An 18,013-nucleotide genomic window follows, 5' to 3' on the forward strand; every position below is an offset into this window, starting at 1 on the left:
AAGAAAGGGAAAATCTGGAAGCTAAAGATTGCCGGATTAACTCAGGTAAGGGGGGCTTATCGTTGTTTAATGGGTATTATGGGTTAACATGTAATGGGTAGTAATAAGCCGTTGAATCGACCCTAATTTGGAAGATGAATGTTGCAAATTGCGATGAATAAGTTATGTTAAAAACTGTAATTGAATCTATAATTGGGTGAGTCGTAATTTGCTGGACGTGTAGCTTTTTACGGAATTGAAATCGGAGGTCCGGAAGTCCTCCAACGGTGAAAAATGCGGAGAATTCTGCATTCTGTTCGTGTTAGCGCAGGAACAACTTTCTGTCTTGCGTTAACGGGTTAACCCAGGGTGTTAACCGGTTAACACTGTTGCGAATTATGGAAAATTGTTGTCTGTCTTGCGTTAACCGGTTAACCCAGGGCGTTAACCGGTTAACACTGTTAAAATGTGCCAGGAAGCGCGTTCTGTGTTGCGTTAACCGGTTAACCCAGGGCGTTAACCGGTTAACACTGTTTGAAAAGTGGAAAAATTGATATTTAAATATTGTGTACAATTGATGTTTGGCCTATATTGGTGTATGATATAGTAGGGATCATTTCCCGTTGTTTTGAGCTGTATAGGTATTAGTAGAGTGTGCTAATACTGTGATTTATCATTTGGCATGACATGATATGATTCTGTGATAAATATGCTGATGATGTATGATGGTATGCATAATGTTGTGAATATATCTATTATGTATGCAATTGTGGATGGACTGTTTTATGGCTTAGACTGTGAGCATATGTCCATTGTGGATTGTTGATGATGGTTGCATGCTAGGTGATTTAGCGTGCATAGTATGGCCTTTATGGTGGTAGCTAATTCCCATGGTGAGGAATTAGTGAGTTAGTTATTGTGGATTGTTGTTGATGTTTGCATGCTAGGTGATTTAGCGTGCATAACATGGCCTTTATGGTGGTAGCTAATTCCCATGGTGAGGAATTAGTGAGTGAGTCACTAGGTCTCAAATGAGTGGGACTAGTGAGCTTGGTAGCCGTATCTGGATTTGATCGGTGAGGTTGAACTATGTGTTCACGAATAGTCGGTATCGCATGCATGGAGTCTCATTGCATAATGTATGTATGGCGTATAATATGAATGGATGTATTCCAATATTATACGTGTGTTTTGTGTTTGTGTTGAGTATGATTATGAGTTGATGTTGCCGTTGCTGAATGTGTGATCTGATTAGGGTGATGAAATGTGTTAATTTACTTAGCATTACATGATATTTTATAATGCTTGTTATATCGATTGAGGAACTCACCCTTACAACTATGTTTTAGGTAACGAGCAGTGATTGAGTAGAAGCTAGTGCTTGGAGTCTAGTGTAGTTCCTTAGTGGGTCATGCTCTGGTATATGTAACATCGGGATGGGATGTTTTACTTGTTTTCATTGTTGGTTGTTGAACAAGTTACATGTAATGTGTTACATGTTTTGTATGTTGTTAGATTTCTATCCGCTGCGAATTGTGCAATGTTTTATTTGAGTAATAAATGAGCATGACAAGCTATTTTGATGAATGGTGTGAAGTGTCAAGTGTGACACCCTTAATTGCATATTTACTCTGATGTATATTTTGTTGTTTTAATTAAATTTTGGGGTATTTTAGAAGGGTGTTACATTAGTGGTATCAGAGCATAGTCGGTCGAGTCGAGTCGTAATTATTCTGTTTCCCTGTACGTGATAGGTGTTGTGTAACCCTATCAGTACTTATTGTTTTAGCTTGTTGGGTTTTCAGAATAGAGATGGCTGGAAGAGGTAGAGACGATGCTGCGATTGCTGAGGCTCTGGGTATGCTAGCTGGAGTACTTGGAAGGAATCCGAATGTTGTGGGATTGGGAGCTGCTCGTCAACTGAGTGAGTTCCAGAAGAATAATCCTCCAATGTTCAAGGGAGCATACGATCCAGATGGTGCTCAGAAATGGTTGAAGGAGATCAAGAGAATCTTCCGAGTGACTGAGTGTGCCGATAACCAGAAGGTCAGGTTCGGTACGCATATGCTGTCAGAGGAAGCAGATGATTGGTGGGTTGCTACCCGCACTGAGTTGGAAGCTGCTGAGGGTGCTGAGATCACTTGGGCGGTGTTCAGAGAGAGATTCCTGAGGAAGTACTTTCCAGAGGATGTTAGAGGAAAGAAAGAGATAGAGTTCTTAGAATTGAAGCAAGGGAACTGGTCTGTTACTGAGTATGCTGCTAAGTTCACAGAGCTGTCGAAGTATTACACTCCCTATGATGAGGCTACTGGGGAATTTTCAAAATGTGTGAAGTTTGAGAACGGGTTACATCCCGAGATCAAGCAGGCTATTGGGTATCAGCGGATCAGAGTGTTTTCTGACTTGGTTGACTGTTGCAGGATTTTTGAACAGGATACCAAGGCCAGAGCGGAGAGCTATCAGTAGAGGGTTGATAGGAAAGGCAAGAACCAGAATGATCGTGGAAAACTGTATGCAGCTGGCAAAGGTTTCCAGAGACAGAGTGGGATGAAGAGACCTAGTGGGGGAGACTCCAGTGCCCCTGCTAAGTGTTACAGATGTGGTCAGGCAGGACATCGTATCCATGAGTGTACCAGTACTGAGAAGAAGTGTTTCAAGTGTGGCAAAGGTGGTCACTTGGCTGCAGAGTGTCGGTTGAAGACTGTGACTTGTTTCAACTGTGGAGAGGTGGGTCATATCAGTCCACAGTGACCTAAGCCGAAGAGAGAGAACCAGTTGGGAGGCAAGGTCTTTGCTTTATCGGGTTCTGAGACTTCTGCAGATGATCGTTTGATTCGAGGTACGTGTTATATTAATGGCTTTCCTCTCGTAGCTATTATTGACACAGGTGCGACTCATTCCTTTATATCTTTGGATTGTGCTGTGAAACTTAAATTAGAGATATCTGAGATGCATGGAAGTATGGTGATTGATACTCCTGCGAAGGGTTCAGTGACTACTACTTCAGTTTGTTTAAATTGTCCTTTGAGTATTTTTGGTAGAGACTTTGGGATGGACCTCGTGTGTCTTCCATTAGTACAGATTGATGTTATCCTGGGTATGAACTGGTTGGTGTTTAACCGGGTTTATATCAACTGTTTTGATAAGACTGTGATCTTTCCTGAGATTGAGGAAGGAAAGAGTTTGTTTCTATCAGCAAGGCAGGTGAATGAGGCAGTAGCAGATGGGGCAGAGTTGTTTATGCTGTTAGCGACTTTGGAGGCTAAAGATAAACCGGTGATTTGCGATCTAGCCGTGGTGTGTGATTTTCCTGATGTGTTTCTTGAAGAAGTGAATGAATTACCGCCAGAGCGTAAAGTTGAGTTCTCGATTGATTTGGTACCTGGTACTAGGCCGATATCGATGGCTTCGTATCGTATGTTTGCTGTTGAGTTAACTGAATTGAAGAGTCAGCTGGAAGATCTGTTGGATAAGAAATTTATTCGTCCGAGTGTGTCACCGTGGGGCGTACCAGTGTTATTGGTTAAGAAGAAAGAAGGTACTATGAGGTTGTGTGTGGACTACAGGCAACTGAATAAAGTGACGATCAAGAATCGGTATCCTTTGCCGAGGATTGATGATTTGATGGATCAGTTGGTTGGTGCAAGTGTGTTCAGCAAAATAGATTTGAGATCGGGGTATCATCAGATACGTGTGAAAACTGAGGATATTCAGAAGACTGCTTTCAGAACAAGGTATGGACATTATGAGTATTCTGTAATGCCTTTTGGTGTGACTAATGCGCCTGGGGTATTTATGGAGTATATGAATAGGATTTTCCATCCGTACCTAGACAAGTTTGTTGTGGTGTTTATTGACGATATTTTGGTGTATTCGAAATCTGAAGAAGAGCATGCTGAACATTTGAGAGTGGTTTTAGGAGTTCTACGAGAAAAGAAGTTATTTGCTAAACTGTCTAAGTGTGAATTTTGGTAAGAAGAGGTTAGTTTTCTTGGTCATGTGGTTTCAGGAGGTGGTATTGCTGTTGATCCTTCTAAGATAGAAGCGGTATCTAAGTGGGAAGCTCCGAAGTCAGTTTCTGAGATAAGGAGTTTTCTTGGACTTGCAGGTTATTATAGGAAATTCATTGAGGGATTTTCTAAATTGGCGTTACCGTTGACGATGTTGACTAGAAAGGGGCAGGCGTTTGTTTGGGACTCAAAATGTGAAGAAGGTTTCCAAGAGTTAAAGAGAAGATTAACTACTACTCCTATTCTGATATTACCAAGTCCGTCAGAACCATTTGAGGTTTACTGTGATGCTTCATTGTTGGGTTTGGGTGGTGTTTTGATGCAGAATAAGCAGGTTGTAGCTTATGCTTCGAGACAACTGAAGGTTCATGAGAGGAACTATCCGACGCACGATTTATAGTTGGCAGTTGTGGTATTTGTTCTGAAGTTATGGATGCATTACTTGTACGGGTCAAGATTTGAGGTTTTCAGTGACCATAAAAGTTTAAAGTATTTGTTTGATCAGAAAGAGCTGAATATGAGACAGAGGAGATGGTTAGAGTTTCTGAAGGATTATGACTTTGGTTTGAATTACCATCCGGGTAAAGCAAACGTAGTGGCTGATGCATTGAGTCGGAAATCATTGCATATGTCTATGTTAATGGTTAAGGAATTGGATTTAATTGAGCAGTTTAGAGACTTGAGTTTGATGTGTGAGAGTACTCACAATAGTGTTAAATTGGGAATGTTGAAGTTAACGAGTGGTATTCTGGATGAGATTAGAGAGGGTCAGAAATCCGATGTGCTTTTGGTTGATAAGTTGACGCTAGTGAATCAAAGTCAAGGTGGTGAATTCAGAGTTGATGAGAATGGTGTTTTGAAAATTGGTAATCGGGTGTGTATTCCGGATGTTGTCGAACTTAAGAAGAGTATTCTTGAGGAAGGACATCGTAGTAGCCTGAGTATTCATCCTGGGGCTACGAAGATGTATCATGATTTGAAAAAGTTATTTTGGTGGCCGGGAATGAAGAGAGAAATTGCGAGTTTTGTTTATTCTTGTTTGACTTGTCAGAAGTCAAAGATTGAGCATCAGAAGCCGTCTGGGCTAATGCAACCGTTGGCTATTCCAGAGTGGAAGTGGGATAGTATCAGTATGGATTTTGTTTCTGGTTTACCGAGGACAATTAAGAATTTTGAAGCTATTTGGGTGATTGTTGACAGATTGACAAAATCGGCTCATTTCATTCCGATCAGAATGGATTATCCGTTAGAGATATTAGCTGAGTTGTATATTGAGAAAATTGTAAGTTTGCATGGTATTCCGTCGAGTATTGTTTCGGACAGAGATCCTAGATTTACATCGAAGTTCTGGGAAGGTTTGCAGAGGGCTTTGGGAACTAAGCTGAGATTGAGTTCTGCATATCATCCGCAGACTGATGGTCAGACTGAGAGGACGATTCAGGCACTGGAGGATCTTTTGAGGGCTTGTGTTTTGGAAAAGGGAGGTGCTTGGGATTGTTATTTACCTTTGACTGAGTTTACCTACAACAATAGTTTTCATTCGAGCATTGGTATGGCATCGTTTGAAGCTTTGTATGGTAGGAGATGTCGGACACCTTTATGTTGGTATGAGTCCGGTGAGAGTGTTGTGGTTGGACCGAAGATTGTTCAACAAACTACGGAAAAGATTAAGATGATTCAGGAGAAGATGAGGATTGCTCAGAGTCGTCAGAAGAGTTATCACGACAAGAGGAGGAAGTCCCTTGAGTTTCAAGAGGGAGATCATGTGTTTCTTCGTGTTACTCCGATAACTGGGGTTGGTCGAGCTTTGAAGTCGAAGAAGTTGACACCTCGATTTATTGGTCCTTATCAGATTTTGGAGAGGATAGGGGAGGTAGCCTATCGTATCGCTTTACCGCAGTCACTTGCGAATTTGCATGAGGTTTTTCATGTGCCTCAGTTGAGGAGGTACATTCCTGATCCGTCGCATGTGGTCCAAGTAGATGATGTACAGGTGAGAGATAACCTGACTGTTGAAACATCACCTATGAGGATCGAGGATCGAGAGTTGAAGCAGTTGCAGGGTAAAGAAAGTGCCTTGGTAAAGGTAGCTTGGGGAGGACCAGCAGGTGGCAATGTGACTTGGGAACTTGAGAGTCAGATGAAGGAGTCTTATCCAGAGTTATTCGCCTGAGGTATGTTTTCGAGGACGAAAACTCTTTTAGTGGGGGAGAGTTGTAAAATCCCGAAGAAATAAGGCTAATTATTTAATTTAAATTCTTTTGGTGGGGACCAATGTAAATGTGGTAGGTGTAACACCCCGATAAAATATGATAATTATTTAATTTGAGTTAATAGTATATTTATTAATTTAATTAAATAATTGGAATATTATTATTGGAATAATAAAAATTGGAATTGGAATCAGTAAAGAGTTCCACTTATAAAAAGGTTTTTCACGTGAAAAGGGAGAACGACTCAAAAGTGGAAAAGAGAAAAGAGCAAGGGCAAGAGAACAAGGGTTGAAGAAAGGGAAAAGCTGGAAGCTAAAGATTGCCGGATTAACTCAGGTAAGGGGGGCTTATCGTCGTTTAATGGGTATTATGGGTTAACATGTAATGGGTAGTAATAAGTCGTTGAATCGACCCTAATTTGGAAGATGAACGCTGCAAATTGCGATGAATAAGTTATGTTAAAAACTGTAATTGAATCTATAATTGGGTGAGTCGTAATTTGCTGGACGTGTAGCTTTTTACGGAATTGAAATCGGAGGTCCGGAAGTCCTCCAACGGTGAAAAATGCGGAGAATTCTGCATTCTGTTCGTGTTAGCGCAGGAACAACTTTCTGTCTTGCGTTAACCGGTTAACCCAGGGTGTTAACCGATTAACACTGTTGCGAAGTATGGAAAATTGCTGTCTGTCTTGCGTTAACCGGTTAACCCAGGGCGTTAACCGGTTAACACTGTTAAAATGTGCCAGGAAGCGCGTTCTGTGTTGCGTTAACCTGTTAACCCAGGGCGTTAACCGGTTAACACTGTTTGAAAAGTGGAAAAACTGATATTTAAATATTGTGTACAATTGATGTTTGGCCTATATTGGTGTATGATATAGTAGGGATCATTTCCCGTTGTTTTGAGCTGTATAGGTATTAGTAGAGTGTGCTAATACTGTGATTTATCATTTGGCATGACATGATATGATTCTGTGATAAATATGCTGATGATGTATGATGGTATGCATAATGTTGTGAATATATCTATTATGTATGCAATTGTGGATGGACTGTTTTATGGCTTAGAGTGTGAGTATATGTCCATTGTGGATTGTTGATGATGGTTGCATGCTAGGTGATTTAGCGTGCATAGTATGGCCTTTATGGTGGTAGCTAATTCCCATGGTGAGGAATTAGTGAGTTAGTTATTGTGGATTGTTGTTGATGTTTGCATGCTAGGTGATTTAGCGTGCATAGCATGGCCTTTATGGTGGTAGCTAATTCCCATGGTGAGGAATTAGTGAGTGAGTCACTAGGTCTCAAATGAGTGGGACTAGTGAGCTTGGTAGCCGTATCTGGATTTGATCGGTGAGGTTGAACTATGTGTTCACGAATAGTCGGTACCGCATGCATGGAGTCTCATTGCATAATGTATGTATGGCATATAATATGAATGGATGTATTCCAATATTATACGTGTGTTTTGTGTTTGTGTTGAGTATGATTATGAGTTGATGTTGCCGTTGCTGAATGTGTGATCTGATTAGGGTGATGAAATGTGTTAATTTACTTAGCATTACATGATATTTTATAATGCTTGTTATATCGATTGAGGAACTCACCCTTACAACTATGTTTCAGGTAACGAGCAGTGATTGAGTAGAAGCTAGTGCTTGGAGTCTAGTGTAGTTCCTTAGTGGGTCATGCTCTGGTATATGTAACATCGGGATGGGATGTTTTACTTGTTTTCATTGTTGGTTGTTGAACAAGTTACATGTAATGTGTTACATGTTTTGTATGTTGTTAGATTTCTATCCGCTGCGAATTGTGCAATGTTTTATTTGAGTAATAAATGAGCATGACAAGCTATTTTGATGAATGGTGTGAAGTGTCAATTGTGACACCCTTAATTGCATATTTACTCTGATGTATATTTTGTTGTTTTAATTAAATTTTGGGGTATTTTAGAAGGGTGTTACAGTAGGAAACGGATTTGATTGTGGTCCCAAAAAATCTCCAAATGCGTGGCCGTCTTCACTGAATCTCCCATCTAGTTTTTACTGCGGTGAAACCTTCAACAATTGAGGTAAGGAAATTGGTATTTACTGGCATATATTTTAACCTTAATTGATGACTTCTCAACTTCGATTCATAACACTTCTTCCGTTTTTGCTGATGTGAGGACTTAATACATTTAGGTATGAATTGTTGCTCAAGTATTTTCGAATCCTGTGAATCTTTGCCTTTGGTTTATCATAACAATTGTGTGCTTACAAGTCTTATGACCATTAAATTGATGCCATGTTTGATACTTGGTTTGGTATTTGGTAGGTGATCTGAATGATATTCAGGATGCTTGATGATACTTGTATGGATGTTAACCTTGTTGATGGCTGAGCTTGGATTGCTAGTCTGTTGTGTTTTACATGGTAGTAGTCATGATTGCTCCTGTGATTCTATTACCATGAGGTTAGTCATATGCTGAAAACCTGTTAACTTTAAATGTGATGTTGTTAGGTATTGTGTTAGAAGTTTGAATGAAGTTTTGCTATGGTAATGATTATTTTTGTTTTGGATACTTTGCTTGTGCGTGAGCTGATTTGTGGGTTGCTATGCTTGGTGATGCAGTAGTGGTTTGTGCAGTTTTTAGATCGTATATTTGATCAAGGTTAGATGGTTTGGTAACAGGTTTCTTCTTGTCATGGTTCAGCATCTGTCATGGTTCTCTGATAATAGGTTCTATTGTAACAGGTTTTTTTTTGAAGCATACCCTGGCACTGTTTTGGTTTGGAGCATTATGGCATTTAAACCAATCCCGTCTTTAATTGATGATTCATAATGCAATGGTCCTGCCGCTATAGCTAAACCTTATGTCCCAAAAAGGTGAATCTTTAAATGTATCCTCATTTCCAAGTGTAGGCTAAGAGATACTCTCAACTGTGTTTAGCATGTTAGTTTTCTCGATTGTTTAACATCTCTGCTACCGACCAAATCCCTATCCAGTTATTAACATCAACATTCTGGAACTGAATCATCTGTCTTGGAGTTGTTAACCATTCTGCCATTGAAGGACAATCATGTTGCCAAGGTCTGCAACATGGCCTGCTGTGGGAGGAATACTCTGAACTTGCGTCTGTAGCCGTTTTTTGTTTTTTGGGTGTGACGGCTTGTTTTTGCTGTTTTGCCGTTCGGCAGCTTGTGACAGTTTTTCTTCTTTTGATCATAATCTCTTTGGGAAAATCCTTACTCATTGTTTCTTTGAATCCTGCAGGTTTCACTCATGATACCAAGTTTACTGCTTCTGGAAGTGTTTTGGTGAAGAGAGTGCATGGAGTTGTCGTGGTCAACTGTCATGATGTTTTAAGCTTATATACTTTTTTATTGTAATGTCCTCAAGTCTTTAGATCATAGGCCATGGCTATGTGTAAATCATGAGGTCTACCAATATAATTGTAAACTATGCCCCTTACAAAATTTATTCTCAGAAGGATCGTGCCCATATGGAAAAAGAATGGTTTTGTACATCTAAATTTGTATTTTTTGATCAAAAGCAACATTATTATGAAGTCCATAGAAAACTGTTTCATTTTCTTTCTTATAGGAATTAAAAGACATTGAATCTAAATCCTCAGGAAATTTTCTCACGTCAGGACCAGGAAATGCAAATCCTAGGCCATCCGTTAAATAGTTCTTTAGACGTGGCACGAGATGAGTAGAAAAAAATGCTCATTTAATAAGAATGCTCACCATGAGACGTGATGGACCATAATAATGCACCAATCTTGTAGGTCGGCCAAAAGGACTTGTTGATATGAATCAATTTGTACTTATGAACCAAATGATGCTTTTTATAATCTTGAATTAATGAGACGTGAGCCTTCGAGGCAACCTATGCATGGAAAAGATGATGTCATTGACTACAATGACATGTACCATGCTCAATGAATGAATAACAATAATATGCATCTTAATCCAGTGATCCACTTAATAAACAAAAGCTTCTTTGTGATTATTCTAATCAGTTGATTATAGTGGATTAAATCTGTGTGTATAAGGTGAAATCACTTTGGAGGGTGGACTATAGTAGCTTTGAGTTTCAAGCGAACGATAATAAAATACTTGTGTTTTTATCTCTTTGTTATTAACTTTTAAGTGGTGTTCTTGAGTTGGTAAAAAACTTTTGTTTTATAAAACTCAATTCAAACCCCCTTTCTTATGTTTTTCACACCTTCGGGGTTTGTTTTAATTCTGACGGGGCTACCACTAGCAGATTGCTTACTAAGTGTGGGGGTGTTTTTCGTGACAGTCAAGAAAGATAACTTTGTGGCTTTCATAAGACTATTGGTGATTGCAATAGTCTTGCTACAGAATTCTGGGGTGTCCTTATGGGTTTGGAGCTTGCTTGGAAGAGAGATTTCAAGAACCTTATTGTTCAAGATGGCAAAAAGACAGTAGCAGATGCTCTCCAAGGGTCGCCTTTGAAGTCTAAACAAGGTTCGACTTTGGCTAGGCATATTCTTCTTCTCCTTCAGCATTTTAAAGAAGTGCATTCATTCACATTTTTAGAAAAACTATTAAGTGTGCTGATTTTTTAACCAAACTAGATTTGTCCAGTTTTGATGGTTGTATCTGATTCGATGATAATTTTTTTAGTAACGGTTCAAATGTCTATGAGACATGCTGCCTAATGTCTCCTCATTTTAGACCTTTGATCCTCCCATTTTACTAATAAATAAATATATATTTGATTAAACAAACTTAAAAAGTTATTATTTTTATTATATGAGTTAAATTGTTTAAGTTTCAAATTCTGAAACTTCCCCAAAAAAAACTATTTACTTACTTCTGAATTTAAAAGAATATACATTTCAAATTCTGAGTTGTCACCAAAAAAAATTCTATCAATGAAAGCCCTAATCGTCACCAAAAATATATATTATGTTTTATATTTCAAAGAATTTAAATTTAAAATTCTGAATTTATTACCATCAATTACATCTAAAATTATTAGATTACTTTTCACAATATAAATTCATAATTTAAAAAACAAATACTTTTAAAATTACTGACTTAAATTTATTTATTTATCTTCTATTTTGCTAAAATTATATTTTTTTACTCTCCAATTTTTAAAACTAATATTTTGGTTCGCTATTGAACAACGCTGCATTATTTTTAGTTTTCAAAACTTTACTTTCATTAGAGAGGTACTTCATTTCAAAATTATTTTACCAAACAAAATTTATCTCAAAATAAACATCATTTTACTTTTTCAATATCAATTTCTTTCAGAATGCCATTAAATAATTAAAACTTCTTTCAAGTCATTATTCTCCTATACATTTATGACAATTTATAAAAACCTTAAACTATTCTTATTTTAGGATGGAATGAGTAAGCAATCAATAGACATTTATGAACTAATAAAATATATCATTGTTTTTATAATTAATTTTATTTTTTATTTTATTTGTATTAAAATATTACAAATATATTAAAACAAACTTTTAGAATTTTTTTTCAAAATAACCATTATTTTCAAAAATAATTCCAAAATAACCAATTATTCAAAAATATTACCAAAATAATCAGGTTTGATAGAGGATGCGGCAGATGAATTGACATACCCCCAATGCACGAAGAGGAGGCGCCAATAGCATTGACGCATGCATTAGACTCCTCGTGAGGAGGCGCCTATGCTAGTGGCGCCTACATTGGCCCTCATGAGGAGGCGCCAATGTTAGTGGCGCCTCTGTATGTTTGATTGGTGTATGCGCCAATTCATCTGGCGCATACACCCCCTGCTATTTTTTTTTAATTATTAATATTTAATTTTTATTATTTAATAAAAAAGAAATAGTAATGAAAAAAAAATTCATTGATGATGTAATAATTGGTTACATTGGACTGACAATAAACTAATGACCCGTCCGATTATAACGTCCTCCTGTTCCACATCCCGGTGCGTTAGTTTATCTCCTAGGTCTTCCACGATTTTCTTGAGGTGTTTTGGGTCTTTGTGTGCTGACCTGATCGAGCGATGGTTGGTTGGAAGGTCCAACGGAAGTTCCAGCGGTATTTGATAGATGTGTCATCATTTGCTCCCAATATCCGGAGGGGCTCTGGCCAACGGCGCTTCCGTAATGGAGTTCGGTGCCCATGTCATCGTAGTTAGGGCGTTGTGGTTGAGTGAATTGGGGACGATATAGTTGCCCAAATTGGGTCATTGAGTCGTTTTGGAAACAAAGCAATGGTTTCTGGGGCGACTATAGTTAAACAATGGTTGGGTGTTATTGATGGGGGGCTACGATGAAGTGACCCATATGAATCATCTGGGCTATAGACAGTTGTGGTTGCGGGGTTTGATTCTTGGTTTTGTGTTTGAGTGAGAGGTATGAATGGATTGCGACGTTGGATGGTTGGTTGTTGGGTGGTTGGCATGAACGGGTTGCGATGTTGGGTGTTTGGTTGTTGTGTGTATGTGGTTGGTTGATGTTGTATGGTTGGTTGTTGGGTTTGGGTGGGTTCACATTGGTGTTGGGTGGTGAATTGTTGTGGGGCATACGATGACGAAGCATGTTGGCGTGGATCCATCAAATACCGCGGCTCAGATACAAATTGTTGAGTTGTTACCGATCTAAACCATGCCATATATTTTGTTGAGTCGGTCTTGCACCATGGATATCTGGTTCGTTCAAGATGTGTTGTCTTTGATTCCTCTATGGACGACACATGTCTTTTGCAAAGTCTCTCCAATCAGAATAATCCCATTGTGCATCAACCCTTTTTTGATGTCAATTCCCCAAACACGTGGGAGATTCTGGAATCTGTTGTAGCATTCAGAACTGCAGTTTGACCCGGTCACTCTGGTGCATTTCCACCATAGTGAATCGGATAACCGGTGTCTTCGTTGTCCAAACTGCAGCATCGTCATGGTTCACATCATGATCCAGACCCAGATATGGCCTCCAGACAAACTGTAAAACAATACGAAACGATTAGATGGAAAATAATTTGAGAAGTATTTTTAAATTAAAATATAGTTGGGTAGGATTATTACATCGTCATGTCCAATGTGGTCCAATAGATTTCGATAGACTACAATAGCGTGTTTCAGACACCTGTTGTAGTTCATTCCCCTTACTGACCACCTAAGATAAAAAAGAAGTGAAAAATATTATTTACTATTAATTATAATATAAAATATAATTAACTAAATGGTGAATGGTAAAGTGTTAGACTTACTTGGTTGCAAACGGGAACACGAATGGGCGCTCATTTATCGGGGCGAGCGACGACATTCTTGACCAACCCCAAGCTTGAAGCAAATACGCACATGAAAAAAAATATAGGTATTCTTTTTTGTAGTTCTATACATTGCACTATATAGATGGGCCAATACAGCTGAACCCTAACTATAAGTGTTTACCTTATTAATGTTGCGTAATAAAGGTAAATACATTATATTTACAAAATTACCTGTACTTTCTGGAAACAAAAAATTATCAAATAAAATCATAATATAACACCAAGCTTTTATTATTTTCTCATACTCGGTTGAATCGTCGGGAATTACTATACTGGCATAATATTGTTTAAGGTATTTTAAACTTATACCTTGCCCCCTTGCTTGACCGGACGTGTCTCCCTCAGTTTCGTCGTCTAGCAAATGGGCACCCAATAATTCATTGCAGATATTGTTGTCTTGGTTAACTCGATCATTCACTGCCTTTACATATATACGGAGACCCAACAACATGTACACGTCCTCAAGTGTGACGGTACACTCACCAATCGGAAGGTGAAATGTGTGGGTCTCGGGTCTCCACCTCTCCAACAAAGTTAGAATGAACTTGTAGTCCACCGAGTACGAAACAATGTTGAGTATATTTCCAAATCCACATCCTCTAATATATGGTTCTATTAAAGGATCGTGGGGTACATATTCATGTACACGACATCTAAACCGCTTCGGATCCTAATAATAAAAAAGTAAGAAAATGCAATTATAGATGAATGAGTGAGTAGGTTTGCAACCTAAGATGAATGTGATTGGTTGCATGGAATGGCAAGAGAAGACAAGGGAATGAAAAACTTCAGAAAGCCTGTGAGAGATAGCATGTGAGGAATCTCTTCTAGGCGCATGTGAAGAATCAACATGTAAGGGAAGATGCGCCATTCCTCTTGGCGCCTACATGTGATTCTTCACATGCAAGGAAGAGGCTCCCTTCCTCTTGGCGCCTTAGTGTAGGGCAATGGGAAGGGGCGCCCTTCCTAGTGGCGCATAAGACCAATTTTTGTGAAGAGGCACCCATCCTTTTGGCGCCCTAGTTACTTTATGGCGCCTAGGGAATGGGCGCCTAGGTGGGAATCTCAGGGCTCAGGCGCATGTGTGTTCTTGTCACTCTTTTCTCTGCATGGTTGATTCTTTCTACTACATGCATGGTCAAGTTTGTACAAACAATGACCAAGTTATCAATGCAACGACCAAGTTAGCAATGAAACATTATTTATGTTGTGTGGATGAACAACTTAGCAATGCATTCAATTCCCTTAAAGATATCTACATATTTAATATTTCAACAAAATGTCTTCCACACAACATTACATGATCAGTGCCCATGTCGAAGGTGAAATATTTGATCATCAGTTGTTCGGTTTTTGTTTTCGAAACACAGAGGTAACTCGGTTTACAATAAATCGACGATCAAATTTTTCACATCTGAAACAAAGAATAGAAAAGAAATTGCAATGCAGTAATGTGGGCCAAATCATCTATAAAAATCCGGTTTGGTTTGTAGAAAACCAGGTTAAATTTTATCAGAAGAAGATTCGAGATGATGATGATATTCAGCATATGTTTGTCAGTCACGAACAATCTGGTTACAACGATATAGAGTTGTATATATTACCACATCAACAACAGGTGTCTCTGTACATTGATCAGTCACAAGTGTTTTGTGAGACTGATGACGGACAAGCTGAGGTGAATGTTCTAGATGACAAAGAAGAAGAATCTGAGATCATGGTTGATTCGATGGTGAACGCTGAAGAGGAAGAGGAGCCAATACCAACAAGTTATGTATACTGCCCACCCCAACAGATGACAAGGTTAAATTTGGGTTCAGATGAACCTTTAGCAGATGTATGGTACAATCCTTACGTGCAGATGCAAGGATCTTTGAAACAAGGAGACACATTTCGCACAAAAGAGGAATGTGTAAGAGCCATTAAGAAATTCCACATGCAACTATCAGCTGATTTCAGAGTTGACAGAACTGACGCATCGAGGTATAAAGTTTATTGTCCGAATTAGCACTGCCTTTTTATGTTGTCAGCTTCGTACCGGAAGAGGAGCGAGTCTTGGGAGATTGGATCAATGGGTCCAGATCACACATGCATGCTGACAAACCCAATCCAGGATCATCGTAAATTAAGCTCTCAGCTAATATGTGATGAAATATTATCTGTTATTAGCGACAATCCATCATTAAAGGCGAGTACACTCCATCATATAGGAAGGCATGGATAGCTAGGACAAAATCTATTGAAAAAGTGTTTGGCAATTGGGAGGAGTCTTACAAACAACTTCCAAAATACTTGTTGGCTCTAAAACAATATGCTCCCGGAACAATTGTCAAGCTGGAAACAAATTGTCCGCCTATACACCAGATGGTACGTGTGCTGTTGGAAATAAAATATTTCACCGTCTATTCTGGGTGTATCAACCAGGTATCATAGGTTTTTCTTTCTGTAAACCAATTATACAAACTGATGGTACATGGTTGTACGGAAAATACAAAGGAACGTTACTGATGGTAGTGGCACAAGATGGGAACATCAATATTTTTTCAATCGTCTTTGCCCTAGTTGAAGGGGAGACTGCTGAGGGATGAAGTTTTTTCCTAAGAAATCTCTGATTGCACGTTGCACCTCAGCCTAACTTATGTTTGATCTCCGACAGACACCCTTCAATCATCAGTGCATATAATAACATTGACAACGGCTGGCAAAATCCTCCTTCGACGCATGTGTTATGTAATAGACATATTGCTCAGAATTTCATGCGGGAAATCAAAGATAAGACGTTGCGGAAGAAGGTTGTCAATGCAGGTTACGCATTATCAGAACCTTCTTTCAAACACTACCGCAAGGAAATAAGATTGTCAAACGAAGATGCGGTACGGTGGATCCATGGTATTCCTTTGGAGAAGTGGACTAGGGCATACGACAACGGTCAACGTTGGGGCCACATGACAACAAATCTTGTGGAATCAATGAACTCTGTCTTCAAAGGCATCCGTAACCTACCAATAATCGCTTTGGTGCATGCTACATATTTCAGGCTAAGGGCGTTGTTTGAAACCAGACGCTTAAAATGGAGTTCAGTGTTGCAATCTGGACAGTTGTTCAGTGATGCTTCGATGAAATTCATCAGACATGAAGCTGCCAAAGCAAACACACATGTGGTTACGGTCTTTGACCGAAGTAAAGGTTGGTTTAGTGTTGTCGAGTCCATGGATCACAATGAGGGCATGCCGATGGGACAGTACAGAGTCGAACTAGATAGAGGTTAGTGCGACTGCAGAAAGTTCCAAGCCTTTCGTACCCCCGCTCCCATGTCCTTGCGGCATGCTCAAAGGTTCGAAGGGATCCATCATACTTGTTATCTGAAGTTTACAAAATCGTCAGTCTTTCAAATGTTTATAAAATTAGTTTTTTCGTAGTGGCAAAAGAGGATTATTGGCCAGAATATCAAGGGGACATCGTCTGGCACAACGAAGTTATGCGAAGGAAGAAAAAGGGTCGCCCAAACAGCATCCGAATTCGAACCGAAATGGATACGGCGAACAAAATGGTTAGACTATGTAGTTCATGCCGTCAACTAGGTCACAATCGTAATAACTGTCCTAGTGTTAGAATGAGCACAACCAGATAAATTTACATGTACCTCTATTGCAATATATGAAAAATTAAATTTATTTCATATTAGACGTCTGTCACGAAAGTACCATTGCATAAACAGTAACACATATAATTATAACAAATACAAGAACTATGCAATTACAACCAGCAAAACAATTTTGAACATGTAATGCATCATCCTACGAGCGTCTTGGTCTGTCTTAATATCCACCAATTCGCGTAATTCTCCGTGTTGGTTGAACGTGGACACAAGCCATTGTATTCTTCTAATCCGTTCACCCTCTCCAATTTCTCCCTCTAACCAACTGTACAACGTCCGATTAAGACGTTCAAACATATTTGTGTTCCAAAGTCGAATCTGTACCGGAGCCGCAACGGCAGAAAATATTACATCAGCACTTTGTTTTTGAATGTATGCAGACATTGTTGAAACAGGGAAAATTGAAATTGATGGTGGTTGAATTGTATTAGGAGATGAGTTTGAGTGAAAAATATTGCATCCAATGCGTGGTATTTATAGAGACGGACAAAACATGTGGGCGCTTGAGGGATTGACGCCCACATGACCATCACATGCAGCCAGATGAATTAGCGCCCACACAACCAAATGCACCTAGGCGCCACTAGCATTGACGCCTCCTCATGAGGCCCAATGCAGGCGCCACTAGTATTGGCGCCTCCTCATGAGGAGCGCAATGCATGCGCCAATGCTAGTGGCGCCTCCTCGTGAGGAGCGCAATGCATGCGCCAATGCTATTGACGCCTCCTCTTTATGCATTGGGGGTGCCCCAGTTCATCTGACGCATCCTCTACCAAACCTGGTTATTTTGATAATTTTTTTAAATAATTAGTTATTTTGAAAAAAAAATAAAAATAATTATTATTTTGAAAAAAAATTCCAAACTTT

Source organism: Lathyrus oleraceus, chromosome 4 (genome assembly GCF_024323335.1).
Source record: "Lathyrus oleraceus cultivar Zhongwan6 chromosome 4, CAAS_Psat_ZW6_1.0, whole genome shotgun sequence".
Lineage (NCBI taxonomy): Eukaryota > Viridiplantae > Streptophyta > Magnoliopsida > Fabales > Fabaceae > Lathyrus > Lathyrus oleraceus.